General features: G+C 39.3%; 1 protein-coding gene across 2 annotated transcripts in view; it reads left to right on the top strand.

Annotated features, from left to right (window-relative positions):
- kcnq5a (potassium voltage-gated channel, KQT-like subfamily, member 5a) overlaps positions 1-13,545 on the top strand; it is a 104,351-nt gene that overhangs the window by 54,238 nt on the left and 36,568 nt on the right. The gene's annotated exons all lie outside the window — the stretch shown is intronic.

The raw sequence follows: 13,545 nt of genomic DNA on the forward strand, positions 1-13,545 counted from the left end.
CTTGATAGCTGCTTCAAGTACCATAACATTTACACTGAATGTGCACTATTTATGCCCACACAATCAGCACTCAGAAAAGAAGAGAAAAGAAGAAGAGAAATCAACAGTTATACATATATTTATCATACATTTTCACACAAACTCTCGCATAAGCAGAACTGACTCAGTGTCTGTGGTTCAGTTTCTCTCTCCTGGTGATAAATGAAACACTCAACCATCTGCTGACCTAATAAGACTGACTCCATCAATGCGGTTCAGCGTTTTATCTCCACAGTCTCGATCCACAGATTTTTTTTTTTCCTTTTTTCCAGAGTTTCAGAGCAGCAGTTTCTTTAAAAGATCTCTGTTTATGTGCCTGCCTAACAACGAGAAAACACCAGACGAGTTTTAATTTGATCTGTCCAGTGAAAAGGTTTTTCTGAAGTGCTGAGGATGTGAGTTGATTGGGAAGGGATTGTCGCGGGGATGGCATCCCGTAGCAGCTCAAGGAATGTGGAAATGTTAGCCAAAATGCACAGAGTAAGCATATTTGTATGCTTAGCGACATATTATTAGGCTATAAAATTCTAGTGTGTTATGTTTCGTGTTAAATCCTACAGCTTTGTGCAGTTTTTTTTTTTCTGTCACTTTCAGGAGTATTTTTGACTGGTTGTGATTGGCTCTTTTTCATCCAAGGACTCCACCGATTGGATGAAAACGATCCGTCTGCGTGGTGTGGTTCATTTACATACGCTTCTAGCTGTGAATGCAGTTCCTTCTGTACTTTGTATACATACAACTCACTTTACGTATGAAAGACTCACAAAACTTAATCCCTTTTTACCCGTCTTGGTGTTCCATACGTAAGACGCTGGAACGTCGGAGTGGAGCGTATATGCGCTCACGTCAGTTTCACTCCACACTTATATTGGCGGCACAAAGACAACGCCACAGGAATGCAGTTTTTGAGCTAGACTGTATGAAAACTGAGGATGTTTAGCAATCTCGCCACCAAAAGTGTGGGTGTAACGTCAGCCTGTCATGGCTGTCCATTGATGATTTACTCCGGAGATGGGAACCTGAACACTTCAGCCAACTGTACTATTATTCAGTTGACATTAATGGTAGCAAATTGACATTTCATTCAGAGCCATTCATCAGCATTTGGCACTCTATGTACCCATAAGGTAACCACAGAGTGTCACCTGCTCTGTGTCTCTCTCACTTCATCGCCGGTGTCTGCTGGAGACACCAGCACTCTCATAAACCCGATATGAAACGGTTGGATGGATGTTTACTAGCTCATCATCAAGTTCCTTTGCTATGCTATTTGTTTCTTCAGCATTAAACAGTCTGATCTGTAGATGTCATTGCTTAAAGTTGAAATGCCATTGATGGTTTGTGAAACATTGATCCTTTCTTTTTCTCTTGACTTTGTCCTGAACATGCGTGTGTGATTCTGTGCAGCTATGCCAGGCAAAGAAATGAGAGAGTACAGCAAGAAAAGATCTGGATCCAGTACTTTATGTTGCATCTCATTTGTGGTTCTGTAGCCTATATGATCAGTTGTCATGGTTACAAAGCTCAGCACAGATAGGTCTATGCCTTTGTGCGATTCTCACCACATTACTTCCAGAAAAAAAAAGTTAAAACCAACAAGTTTGTCTGTTGTTTTTTTTAGGCCATTTGATGCTAAATACTAGTAACATTGGCGGCTGCTAACGATAAGAGGGACATGTTTATCAGCTTTTTTGTTCTGTTCAGCCCTCTTCTTCAGTTTTTATTAAATCAATAATGTAAAAAGATACACAACTATAGTTAGCTTATGGATAAAAAGATAAATAAAATTAAACCAAAAAACTAAAACTGAACTAAAACTACTTTGCAGTTTGGAGGTAACAGGTTGTCAGTCCCCAAATAGAGGGAGTAGTTATTAAATAATATTGATGCAGAACTTTGCATGAATGAGAAAATGAACTCCAGATAAAAAGTGAACTAAAAAAAAAAAAAAAAGAAAAGAAAAAGACGCTGGTACACAATAACGAGCATTACGACTTCGCTGATTGACCAGGTGTGTAATTATAGATAGGAAACACGCAGACAGACGTCTGCTGAAATGCATGGAGATAGAGCAAGCACAATCTACGAGAGGAGAAAAAGAGTTTTTGTCACCTGTGACAATGGAGGTAAACGGTTAAAAAAATAGGAGAGTCAAGAGGAAACCATCACGAAGAATCCTCTATTAAACTCTTGACTCTCCAAACACGACTGTCTTTCAAAGGTTTGCCCGACAGCATGACTAATACTCACATTTGGTACCAATCTCTGTTCAGCAAGTCGTCGTCTAGTTTGCAAAAATAAATATTTAACTTGAAATGCAATTGAGCAAGTGGAACATGACAGAAAAACATCATCACTGGGTTTAGTTTCTGCTGTTTGAAAGCAGAAGAGAAGCTCAGTTCCACTTCATGTGCCAATCACTGGCTACGTTCACCCCGGCTGGTTTGGGTAACCACAGGGACTGAGCCGCTGGGCATGAATCGAACACCGTCTGGCTGCCAGCTCATCTCAACTGCTGATTCTGTATGCTCTTTACTGCCAGCGCTCCAATAAAAGCATGAAACTTTCCAAAGGTTTTATTCAATTTGAGACTTTAGAATCAAATTTGGATGTAACCTGGTTTGACTTTTGTTTTTCTTTGGGGGTTTTTTCAGAGACATTAAGTCGTTTTTCCTTGAAATCGTTATTTTGCTCGTTGCTTATCAGCTGTATCGATGTGTCAACCTTTGCTCGTGCAGAGACTTGCGTAGATGCGCTACATTGTCATAATTATTGGGTTACTCGCCTTTATGCGCACATGAACTTTACTGACATCTCATGATCACTAAAATATGGAGCTAACTCCAATGGAACAAAAAAAAATTAAAGACACAACTGTGCTATTATTACAGCTAAAAAAACGTTTAGATCAGAGAAATTGTTAGGAGTCATTAAAATTAATCTGTAGCTGTATTCAATTGTCCATTTCTATGGTATCTGCAAACTCACTGGCAAACAAGCAAGCAACATCTAATCATAGGATGGTATTCAATTTGCATTTTAAAGCTGAATGTGAAATAGTGTGATTTAAATATCCCTTTTTAGATGTGTACCTATACACATCTAAGGTCCTGAACTTTGCCAACATGCCAATATGCAACATAGGCATACTTAATTTTAAGGAAAGAATAAAATTAAATCGCCAATCTTTTCTGCATAAAATTCTCAAGTAGATTTTATTTGATGCTGAAGTAAAAAAAATAAATTCATAAGAGACTAAATAAATATGAGCAGTAAAAACATACAAAATTTACAAAAACATGCATATTTCGACGTTTGGATATGATGGTTGCATTTTTTTGTTACCTTTAACAAGCTTCCTTTGTTAAAGATTAGACAGCAATGCAAGAACTAAGAACTAAACCTTTAATTGGGTGTCCAACTGTAGTTCAGCTTTATCTCTACATGAAACACAAAATAAAAACACTTTCCAGTTATAATTTCACTGTACTGTGTTAAATTACTTCAAAGAAAAAGCAAAGGGCACCTATAACATCCTCAATAAATGATAGACATTATAAAATATGGCCAGCAAGGCCCCGATTCCTGACGATCCATTTTTTTTAATATCAGCTTAACAAGCTGCACAACCACAGCACTTATTCGATCATTGTTCAATTTGGACTCCAGCAGCTCAGTCTGAGTAATGAGCCTACATGCACTCGCTCCTGCCTCATAGCTAAGTGGCATTAATCAAGGCTGCCCATAAACCCAGTGGATTTCCTTTGGCACAGAAAGTGTAAAGTTTGACATCAATGCACAATATTGGTAGCAAAGTTAAGTGGAAAGAGTCGAGTGTTTCGACTACGAGGCGGGGAGGCGGGGGACGACGTCCAGAGGAGTTTACTGTAAAACGGTGAGGGTGTCAGCTGTGCGGAAATGTTAACGCTGTGCCTTGACTCAGAGGTTTGACTTTAAAACAGTGTGTTTATGCAACGATGTCTAAGAAATGAAATGATCCTGTTTAATTTGAAGGCGAGAGATTGAAATCTCCTCCTCCTCCGACACAGTCATTGTTCTTTTTTTAGTTTTTGCTTTAGGCTAACTGGGTTCAAGAGGGATCTAATTTTAGAAAGTATATTAAATTCAAACTGCATTCTTGTCACGTGAACTTCTCCCACGTTCCATTTGTTTCTTTGTTTTTTGACATCTGCTGCACAGCTCTCTGAACGAGTCCTGGACTGGTTTTAGTCCCAAAACGGGTAGCTGATCGGAATCTGATGTACGGATGGTCTCTGCGTGTGCCTGTGTGTGTGTGTGTGTGTGTGTGTGTGTGTGTGTGTGTGTGTGTGTGTGTGTGTGTAAGTCAGTGTTTTTGTGAGCCTGTTAGGTGTTTGCTTTCCTCACCAACATGTCAGTCTGTGTCTAGTTAGCGAGGACACGCGCACTCAGAGTTTTCCGACTCTTCTTCCACCCGTCACCCGTCTCCAGCTTCAAGCATCATCATGGAAAGTTGGCTTCTCTCCGGCTCCGCTCTCTTTCTTTCTTCCTCTCCACTCTCCTCCACACACTCCATCCACCCATCTCTCTTCGCTGCGATCACATGGCCCCTGGATGTTGGAGAAGAAAACAAACAGCTGCTTCTTCAGCTGGCAGATTTCTAATGAGTCACTGCCTTTACACGCCAATTGTTCTGATGCATGTGGGTCACTCTGCTCTTCTTCGCAGGTGTTTAAGATATTCGCAAATGGACTTTCCAGTGAAAACAGTGTTTTTATTAGCTTGCAATGAAGACAGATTTTTTGGTTAAATCTAAGCAACATGCCAAAGGTAGCAGAATTTGACAGTCATAAATAATCTAGCACCAAAAATGTAAAAAAAAAAAAAAAAGGCAGGGATTTTCAGGAAATGTTTGAAAACCATATTTCAGTCAACATTTTGTCCATTTTATAATGGCGGTTGATGTCATATTTTATATCATTTGAACACCGGAAATCCAGATTATTCAACTTCATTGCGATGTACAACTAAAGATCATGAAACTCATTTCATAACAAAATGTATGACTATCGTCCAAAAAAACGACATTGTGACAGATATTGCTCCTGTTTTAACTTATCCTCTTTGGATAACTAATTCAGTGAAACAGACAAACAATTGGTATCTTGTGTTTATTTAAGTTTGAGTAAAATTTCTGGACGCTGATTGGTTGATTCAAAAATTCACCACACACAGACACACACCTGCAGTTTTTGTTAGTTTCTATATTGAAAGAAACTGATTCAAAACATTTATTTTGTCTGATTTTAATATTTTGTAGCTATTTACATGACTTCCTTTCATTTTGCTCGATAAAATACCAACATTTTCACATAACTTTGTATTTTTTCCATCTTATCTTTTAAATATTAAACTGCCAGTACTTGACTGGGCAGTTCTTTACCAAATACTTTTTGAGTCATTTCTTCTTGCTTTTACTTGAGTAAAAATATGTTGAAATAGTGTTATAGTTACTTTATTGGGTAACACTTTATTTGAAGGAGTGTGCATAAGACTGACATGACGCTGTCAAAAACATGACATAACACCTGTCATGAACATAACGAAGTGTTTATGAATGTTTATGATAGTTATAAAGTGTCATTTGGTAAATAATGACACTTTTGATGCAAAGTTGTTCTAAAAGTTGGATTAAAAGTCCATTAAAAGTGCCAACTTTGCATGATTTTGTAAGTTAGAATAATTTAATGCAAAGTTGGCATTTTTAATGGACTTTTAATGCAACTTTTAGAACAACTTTGCATTAAAAGTGTCATTATTTACTGAATGACACTTCATGACAACTGTCATAAACATTCATAAAGACTTCTTTATGTTATGACAGTGTCATGTCAGTCTTATGCACACCCCTTCAAATAAAGTGTTACCCTTTATTGCAATTTTTGAGTACTTTATACATTTCAGAGGGTGGTAAACAACCAAACTAATATATATCTGCACATATCTGATAAAAAAAACTAAAAAAAAACTGACCGACTGATGCACACAATAAAAACTCAGGTGCAACAGGTTTTGGTGGGATGAATGCACCAACCCGTCATATTTTCTAAACAAGGTAATCTGTTGTGTCTTCCAGCTCATGACCTTTTGAACACAACTTTAGTAGGTAAAAAAAAAAAAAAAAAAAAAAAACAGAAAAGAAATCTCATAGTCTTGACCTTTATGCCCAGATCTGCGCCGTGTAGCACCTTGACGTCGGCCTGGCTCTGTTTGGTCAAGTGGTTGCTTAGAAATAAAACCCTTATGTTTTACGGCCACCATCATCAGGTAAGAAACTGCTCTCCTCTGGATAAACAAAGTTACTAAGAAATTAGCCTTTAATCCATCCTCTGATTCTTTTTTAACCTCCTCTCTATCTGACATGTCCCCTGACTCTTTATTTTTCCGGGTCTCCTCCTGACTCTGTGCTGCTTCAACAATCAAGCATAGCGGAGTTAGTAGCAGTCCAACAAAGCAACATAAGAGCAGAATTGATTACGGGATCGATGGCGGCGGTGGTTGTTATGGATCCAAAGTGTAAAAGATGAGTGAGTGAAGCAGATGAAAGGAAAGGAGACTCTGGTTACGCTGTTGGTCCTCCCAGCTTGTCCGGCCCTTCTTTCTATTTTTTTTTTTTTTTTTTTAATTTTGTTTCATATCTTGCTTTATCTCTGATGCACCAATATAACGACCCAAACCTTAAGAGAGACATGTTATTTATAGCCGAGCTCGCCCTTTATCTTCCTCTGATGGCTGGGCTGCTTTCATCCAGGAGGGCCCGCTGATCTCACTCCGGTAATGTTCCGTCATTTTGATTCAAAGGATTCAGCGTTCCACTCTTTGTGCCACTGCGGAGTCCTCCGCTGCTCCTCTTTGTGCGCTCGGGTGTTTCGAACATCATGAGGCTTTTACGTATTCTCTTTCTTGGTTTTCCATCCCTCCCTCTCTGTTGGTGTAGAGTTTGCAGGGTTGGCACTGGAAAAAAAACCAAAAAAAAAAAACCGAGCAAACAGATAATGGTAGAGACGGCATCATCTGGGAAAACGTTATATTCTTACATTATTTCCTTCAATTGCTTATTAAAAATGTAACGTATCAAAAATGCACACTGACTTATCTTGTCTGCGTATTACAGTGCCTTGCAAGCGCATTTGTACACCCTGGAAGTATTTTGTATGAAGCTGCATTACAACCACAAGTTTATATATTTTACTGATATTTTATGTGATAAGCGAACACCTACTAGAGCAAAATGGTGGAAGAACAATGAATCGGTGATGATACTGATTTTTAGCTCACTTCACTTCCTTGAACACAATTTAGTGTAATTTAGCTTCCGTTTAACTGTTGCAGTTCCTTGAAGATATCATGAAGCATCGGAGGTAAAGTTATGGCAATGTTTTATTTAGAAAACATCCTAAAATTTGTCATGAAGAACATGAAATCCATAGGAGGGTCCATCATTCTGGACCCTCCTATGGTCTTAGGACATGGGGTCGGCCCCATGACTTTTTTACTGTGTGTGGGGTCCGGCAGGGTTGCCTGACCACAAATGCGTTTGTGTGTGTGTGTGTGGGGGGGCGTTTCGGGAACTGACAGTCTGACTAGACTGAATCAGACTGAATCTCATCATTTAAGTTTTAATCTTAAATGATGAAAATTAAGCCTAAACTTTTAGTTTATGTTTTTTAAACTTCAGTCCTACTGAGTTGTGTAAAACTAAGTCATTTGACCCCCAGGGTCGGTTGCATTATTTTTGCTTTGCGCTCAACATTTGATCTTTTGTGTCCATGTAGATGTTTCAGAAGTAAAATCCACCTCACATTGTTGAAGAAAGAAAAGAAACGTATCCACATCCACCTGAGTTGCAGTTGGCATTTCTTGAGGGGGAAAATACCGAAAGGTGTGTCACGAGTCATGGATTTTGCCTGCTGAGAATACAATTGAAGCAAGAAACTGATAAAATAAATAACATCTGCAATAAGGTTGAAAATGAATCACATGAAAACTATTCAACTAAACGGCCACTAAAAGTCAAAGACTTTTTTCTTTTTTTTTCTTTTTTTTTTTAAAGAAAATCCATTAAATTCTCTTCTTTTGCCTCCTCTTTTGGGGTCTATTTTAATAATCCGTGACAATTACAAAGGCATTAATGGAAAATTGGCTATGCATACAACTAAACTTTGGTCCATTGAGAAAGAAAATGTCCTGCCTCCTAAACAGTTTATTTCGATTACATCCAGATTATATATATATACAGCAAATCCCACAATAAACACATCTCCTCCACCTCCATTGTTTGACACTTACAGTATATCAAAGCTAAGATCGAGGCTAAAGTGCTCTCGCTCCTTGAGTCGGGAGCTTTTTTTTATTTATTTTTTTTTCTTAATGGTTTCACGGTGCAGACCGGTTTCTGTCCCATATTTCGTTTCCATTTTAAGATACTTGTAATGATTCCTTGTAAAGCTCAGCCTCCGAGTCTCCAGGGAACTGATTACTCACACACTTAAATCTCACTGCTCATGCTTTTCAGACTCCTTTGTCAGCTTGTTGGAGGGAAGGCTGTGGGTTTTTTCGCTGTATATGGGTTTCTCTGCTGGACCCCATTCATCAACATTACGGCTGCAGTAGTCGGGCCCTGGGGCCGCCTCTCCCTCCAACACCTGCAGCTCGTCAGCGTGGCCCTGTCGAGCATCGGCGCGGCCGCGAGTTGGCCTGACGGCGCACGTCTCGCGGAAACGGTAATTAAACCGAGAGGCACGTCCAAAGCAAATGTTATGTGAACAGTTAATTTCCTCAACGTCGGTAAACAGCTGTTAAACTTTTTTACCTTCTGCTTTGCGTCAGTGTCATTTCCTCTGGCGTCTGCGCTACTTTTTGGATCCTAACACACGCCGTGGCAGAGTTGAGTTTGTTGAAGTGGGATTCTGTTAACAGAAGCTATAAGCAGCTGATGTTTTCCTCGAACTTTCCCTGTAAGGAGCTTGATTTATCCAGTTGGTGCCACCACATCTCTGTGTCCCCTCTGGATGAGATCGGTTTCGTTGCCCTCGCAAGCATTGATAACCACACAAAGTGGCCGTCTCATTAGTTGTGCTTTGTGCTTTAAGTATAACTGTATCGATCAAATCAAAGCAGTTTTTATCTGCACATCACATCAATCAGTTTCTCTATTCATTTATTTATTTTTTTTTTTTTTGGTGATTTTTGCAGGAATTCACCAAAACTCAGATTCTCGCACTTTTTGTCGCTCACTCGTATTTGTGAGTTTATCAGGACAGTATTTCTTACTCCTTCTCTACTGCTGCCTCAGCCTTGCTTGATGTGAAGTTATGGTCCGTGACCAACGTGGCGCGCGGACCATAAGTCACATTTATTGTCTTACTTAAGCGCAAATATTACAAAGTATTGCACCACAAAAATCACTGATTTTCATAGCAAAAAAAAAAAGTCACACAAACAGTCGTAATCAATGTGAAAAGAAGTTCAATGTTATTTCATTTGAAGCAGTACCTATGCAGACACAGTTGTTTATTAATGTTTCGTCTGCTAAAATGCCAGAATGTATTGATAAAATCCATGAACAAACTGGTGACATTTCGCAGTTCGCTAAAGGATAGTTTTATCGATACATTCTACCGACCCTTCGAGAACATTCATAGTCCTGATTATTGCACAAAATGAGGAGAATAAGTTTGAGACCTCTGCCCTAAACCGGAACATTTCCTGTACGGGCCACAAGGAACAAGGATCATCGATCTCGACAGCACAAAGTCGTCTGTGCACAAAGTTGCAGGTGGTGGGAAAACTGTCCTGAAATGTCGGGATAAATATGTTTCGTTCACTCGCTGAGCTCTTACCTTTGAATGTGATTAGCTTGTTTCTCACATTTTTCTAAAAAAAAAAAAAAAGATATATTTTTTTTCTCTTCATCCTGATATCAAAGTCCTCTGTCTTGGTTTCTGCCAACCCGTACAGTGTGCATACCTTAGCTTTGCCAGGAAGTGTTTCACATATTTTTGAAGGAACAGCCTGATCTAGGATGGCTGGAATGGTGAATATGAAATTATATTGAGATGGATGAGCAATATTTAAGCTTCAGCTGACAGACACTTTGTTGTGGCTTTCTGTAAAACCTTCTTTTACCGGCTTGTTGTTCGGTAACTGACTTAAATAATCTACATTTCCCTTTTAATGACTCTTTCTTTATTGTTGTCCCTTGATGAAAGGAACGACCGACTGTCACATAATGATAATAATGAGAAGGCTAAACGTATATCTGCCACCGCCCGATCGTTTTTCAGAACCAGAGGCCAATAATGTCTGTAAACGACAGAAAAAGCGTCTAAATCTCCTAAAGATAATCAATGTAATGACACTTCTGACTATTTGTCACCTGCTCACATCAATAGATGCTTTTTCTTACTCCTGTTTGCCCTCACTGAACAATTCTCTCTGCAAAAACCTGAAAGATGGAAGTGGACAAAGCAGCGTTTCCAAAACAGATAAGATGCTAAAGTAGAAACCTCGCCGAGGTTTGCAGACAGAAGTGTTTCTCATCATTTAACATCACCCAGACAGCTCAGTGATCCCAGATGTAACACTTTTCCATCACCGTGTCCGAACACAACCATCCGATGACAGATATTACAGTTCCAGTCTCTGCTCGCTAAAAGGTCATTCGCTTATATGGCAGGTACATTTTTTTCCCTATTATTTCTATGTCTTTCACAAAGAGAGAGAAAAAATATTTAGAGTATAAAAAGGATCGAATTCAGAATGTTTTGAAACTATCATCAATGAAGCGTTTTTGTGATTATTCATAAAGCCTGAAAACGGCGTTTGGAGGATCCATTCTCTTCCAGATGATGGGCTGATTTTTTTACAAGAGGCCTCTGACCCCCAGAATGATTCTCCATATTTTCATCAGACTTTTTAGTATTCATTTTTGTTTTTGTTCATTTGCTCATCTTTTCTTTCTTTTTTTCCCCAAACAAAGGGTGGCCCTGAAATCTGCACAGAAGCAAACGAGCGCAGAGGAATAATTGCAGCTGAAACCTTGATGAAACACGTTTTGAAGGTCGACACGAGCGCCAGCAGGATTATTCACCTGTGCACTTATCCACTGTGCTATTTGGTTTCAATAAGTCCTTAAAATGTGCGTCGCACTTTAAAAAGCGCCGGGCTGCTGTTTCATGCATAGACACAACAGTGCAATTTATTAAATTATCACTCAATTAACTATTTTTGCTTTAGTAATTAAGCATCAGTGTGGGTCATGCTTTCTTTATAATGTACTAAAAGACTTTTCTTTTGGTTTTTTTGCACATCACTGGTAATCAGACTTGCCTCTACAGCTCACAAACTTGCTTTTAAATGCACCTTTAATTAATTTATTTTTTTTAATTGTGTTATCTTCTCCATTTAAGACAGTTTAAAAATCCTGTCTTTGATTTTGGTGTTGAATCCATTAGAGTTATGGATCGGTTGTTAAAACTTGGATCTGAATTTCTTCTATTCACGCCTCTAAAACAAAACCTTCCTCATCATCAACAGGCCGAGTTGAGGCGAACCTCAGAGAGGGTTTCTCTGCCCCATTGAAATCCTGTTTTTGGTTAAATTTTGAAATGCATTTCAAAAAGACAGGCGCCTTTCAAGATCTGAAAAATCTCAAAACTTGATTAGGTAAATAAGGTGGCATTCACTTTTTTTTTTTTTTTAAAGGTATCCTGTCCAACAGTGTGGAAATCAGAATTTCATTGATTAGTGTCAAGGTGCTTGTTGATTTATTTCCACAAGCAAAGAGGATGCTCCACTTGATATATATATATATATATGTATGCATGAAACGTTAGGACAGGATCAACTCCCTCCCTTTTTTTCCTGGTTGTTTTTGAGTTGAAAATCTCCAAACGAAAAGCGCAGCTTATTTTTTTCAATCTCACACAGGTGAAAGGTCAGGCTCGAGTCTTACCCGAGTCGCGCAGGTCGCGCTAAAACCTGCAAATCAGGTCTCCGCTGCCTGTTTGGGTGACGGCTTTCAAAACGAGAATCACCAGCAGATTCAAATGCGGGGTTCGAATCATCCGTTCCCCACAGCCACAGGAACATGCTCTGCTGCACGCAACTTTTCATATTTCTTCTGAAGCCCGTGGAAAATGAATGGCTGCATCAGTCATGCAGCTGAGCCAGAGGGGAGAAAAATACAAAGTGATGGCTGGAAGCTTCACACAGACACAAATGTGACTTAAACAGAGGAAGGGAGATTGGTAACTGAGAGTCCAGACAGAAAGAAGGCAAAGTTAGAGAGAATACAGAAAAGATAAGACGGAGAGGCTGTTCAAATGAGACAAGAGGGAGACTGAAGCACATTTTGTATGGAAAAGAAACACTTGAAATGAGACCATTAATATCAGAAAGACAGATGGTGTTTAAAAAGAAAATAACAGAAGAGAAGTACACAGGAAAAACACCCTACTGAGGCTGCTAGCCAGTGCATATGTTGTGTGAAAACTTCCTTATGAATTTGAATTTGTTTGCTAATTAAGCAACTTACCAGATGACTGTTTTGCCTTATGGGCAGCAGCCAGACAATGAGGAGGCTTCAGATTCAATCTGGTGAAGTGGAGACCAGAGCAGCCTGTGTTCAATTTGAAGCGATATTTTATGCTGTTGTATTTGACTTATGACTGTTCAGCGCCTTTCAATCAACCAGTCAAAGTACGTCTCAGAATCGAGGCATTTTCAAAGTGCGCAGCCAAGCAAGTCAAACGTCTGGTGGACAGACGAGACAAAACTTCAGCTGGTTGGTGATGGTGACTAGAACAACATTTAGATGAATCACTGGAGCTTTTAAAGCCAAGAACACAGTACCTGCTATCCGTCATGTTGGACTGGTGCATTGGACAAATATGAACAAGGAGTTTGTCTAAATCCTTCAGCATCCCTCAATTCAACTGCTAGATGGATGAACCTTGGACACAGTTGACTCACGTGGATTAGACTTAATCGATGTTAAGGCTCTGAAATCTTGCTCTTAAACTGGGGTTGCTATGCACAGATTTTGTGTTTTTTGCAGTGTAGTTTCAGAGTTTCAAACCACCAAGCCAACCAGGCAAGAGTCAGTGTGGATTTTAACATAATGTCTTACTTGAGGACGGGCCTGCTGATGTGATTTTGCTGACTCCCCAACTCGATCGTCACAGTTTGTTTTTCACTCCGATTCTCCCTTTTGGGCGCGTAATTTGCCATAATAAATACCGTTTCTCCAGGGCGCGCCGCAATTAGATCCTGCAGCTCTGTGTCAGCCGCTCGTTCAGCTCATGGTGCTGTCAATAAGTTCCCCTTTTTTTTTTTGTTTTTTTTTACTGCGTTTGCGGCATTGTGTGAATAGGCACAGTTGTTTCACCAACAGCAATAAAAGCAGGATTAGTGAAGCTGGAAGCTCTTAAGTTGGGCTTTGATTGATAATAACAACGACGCTCC

This window comes from Poecilia mexicana, unplaced genomic scaffold, assembly GCF_051168715.1.
Source record: "Poecilia mexicana isolate PSO_F unplaced genomic scaffold, ASM5116871v1 scaffold_15, whole genome shotgun sequence".
Lineage (NCBI taxonomy): Eukaryota > Metazoa > Chordata > Actinopteri > Cyprinodontiformes > Poeciliidae > Poecilia > Poecilia mexicana.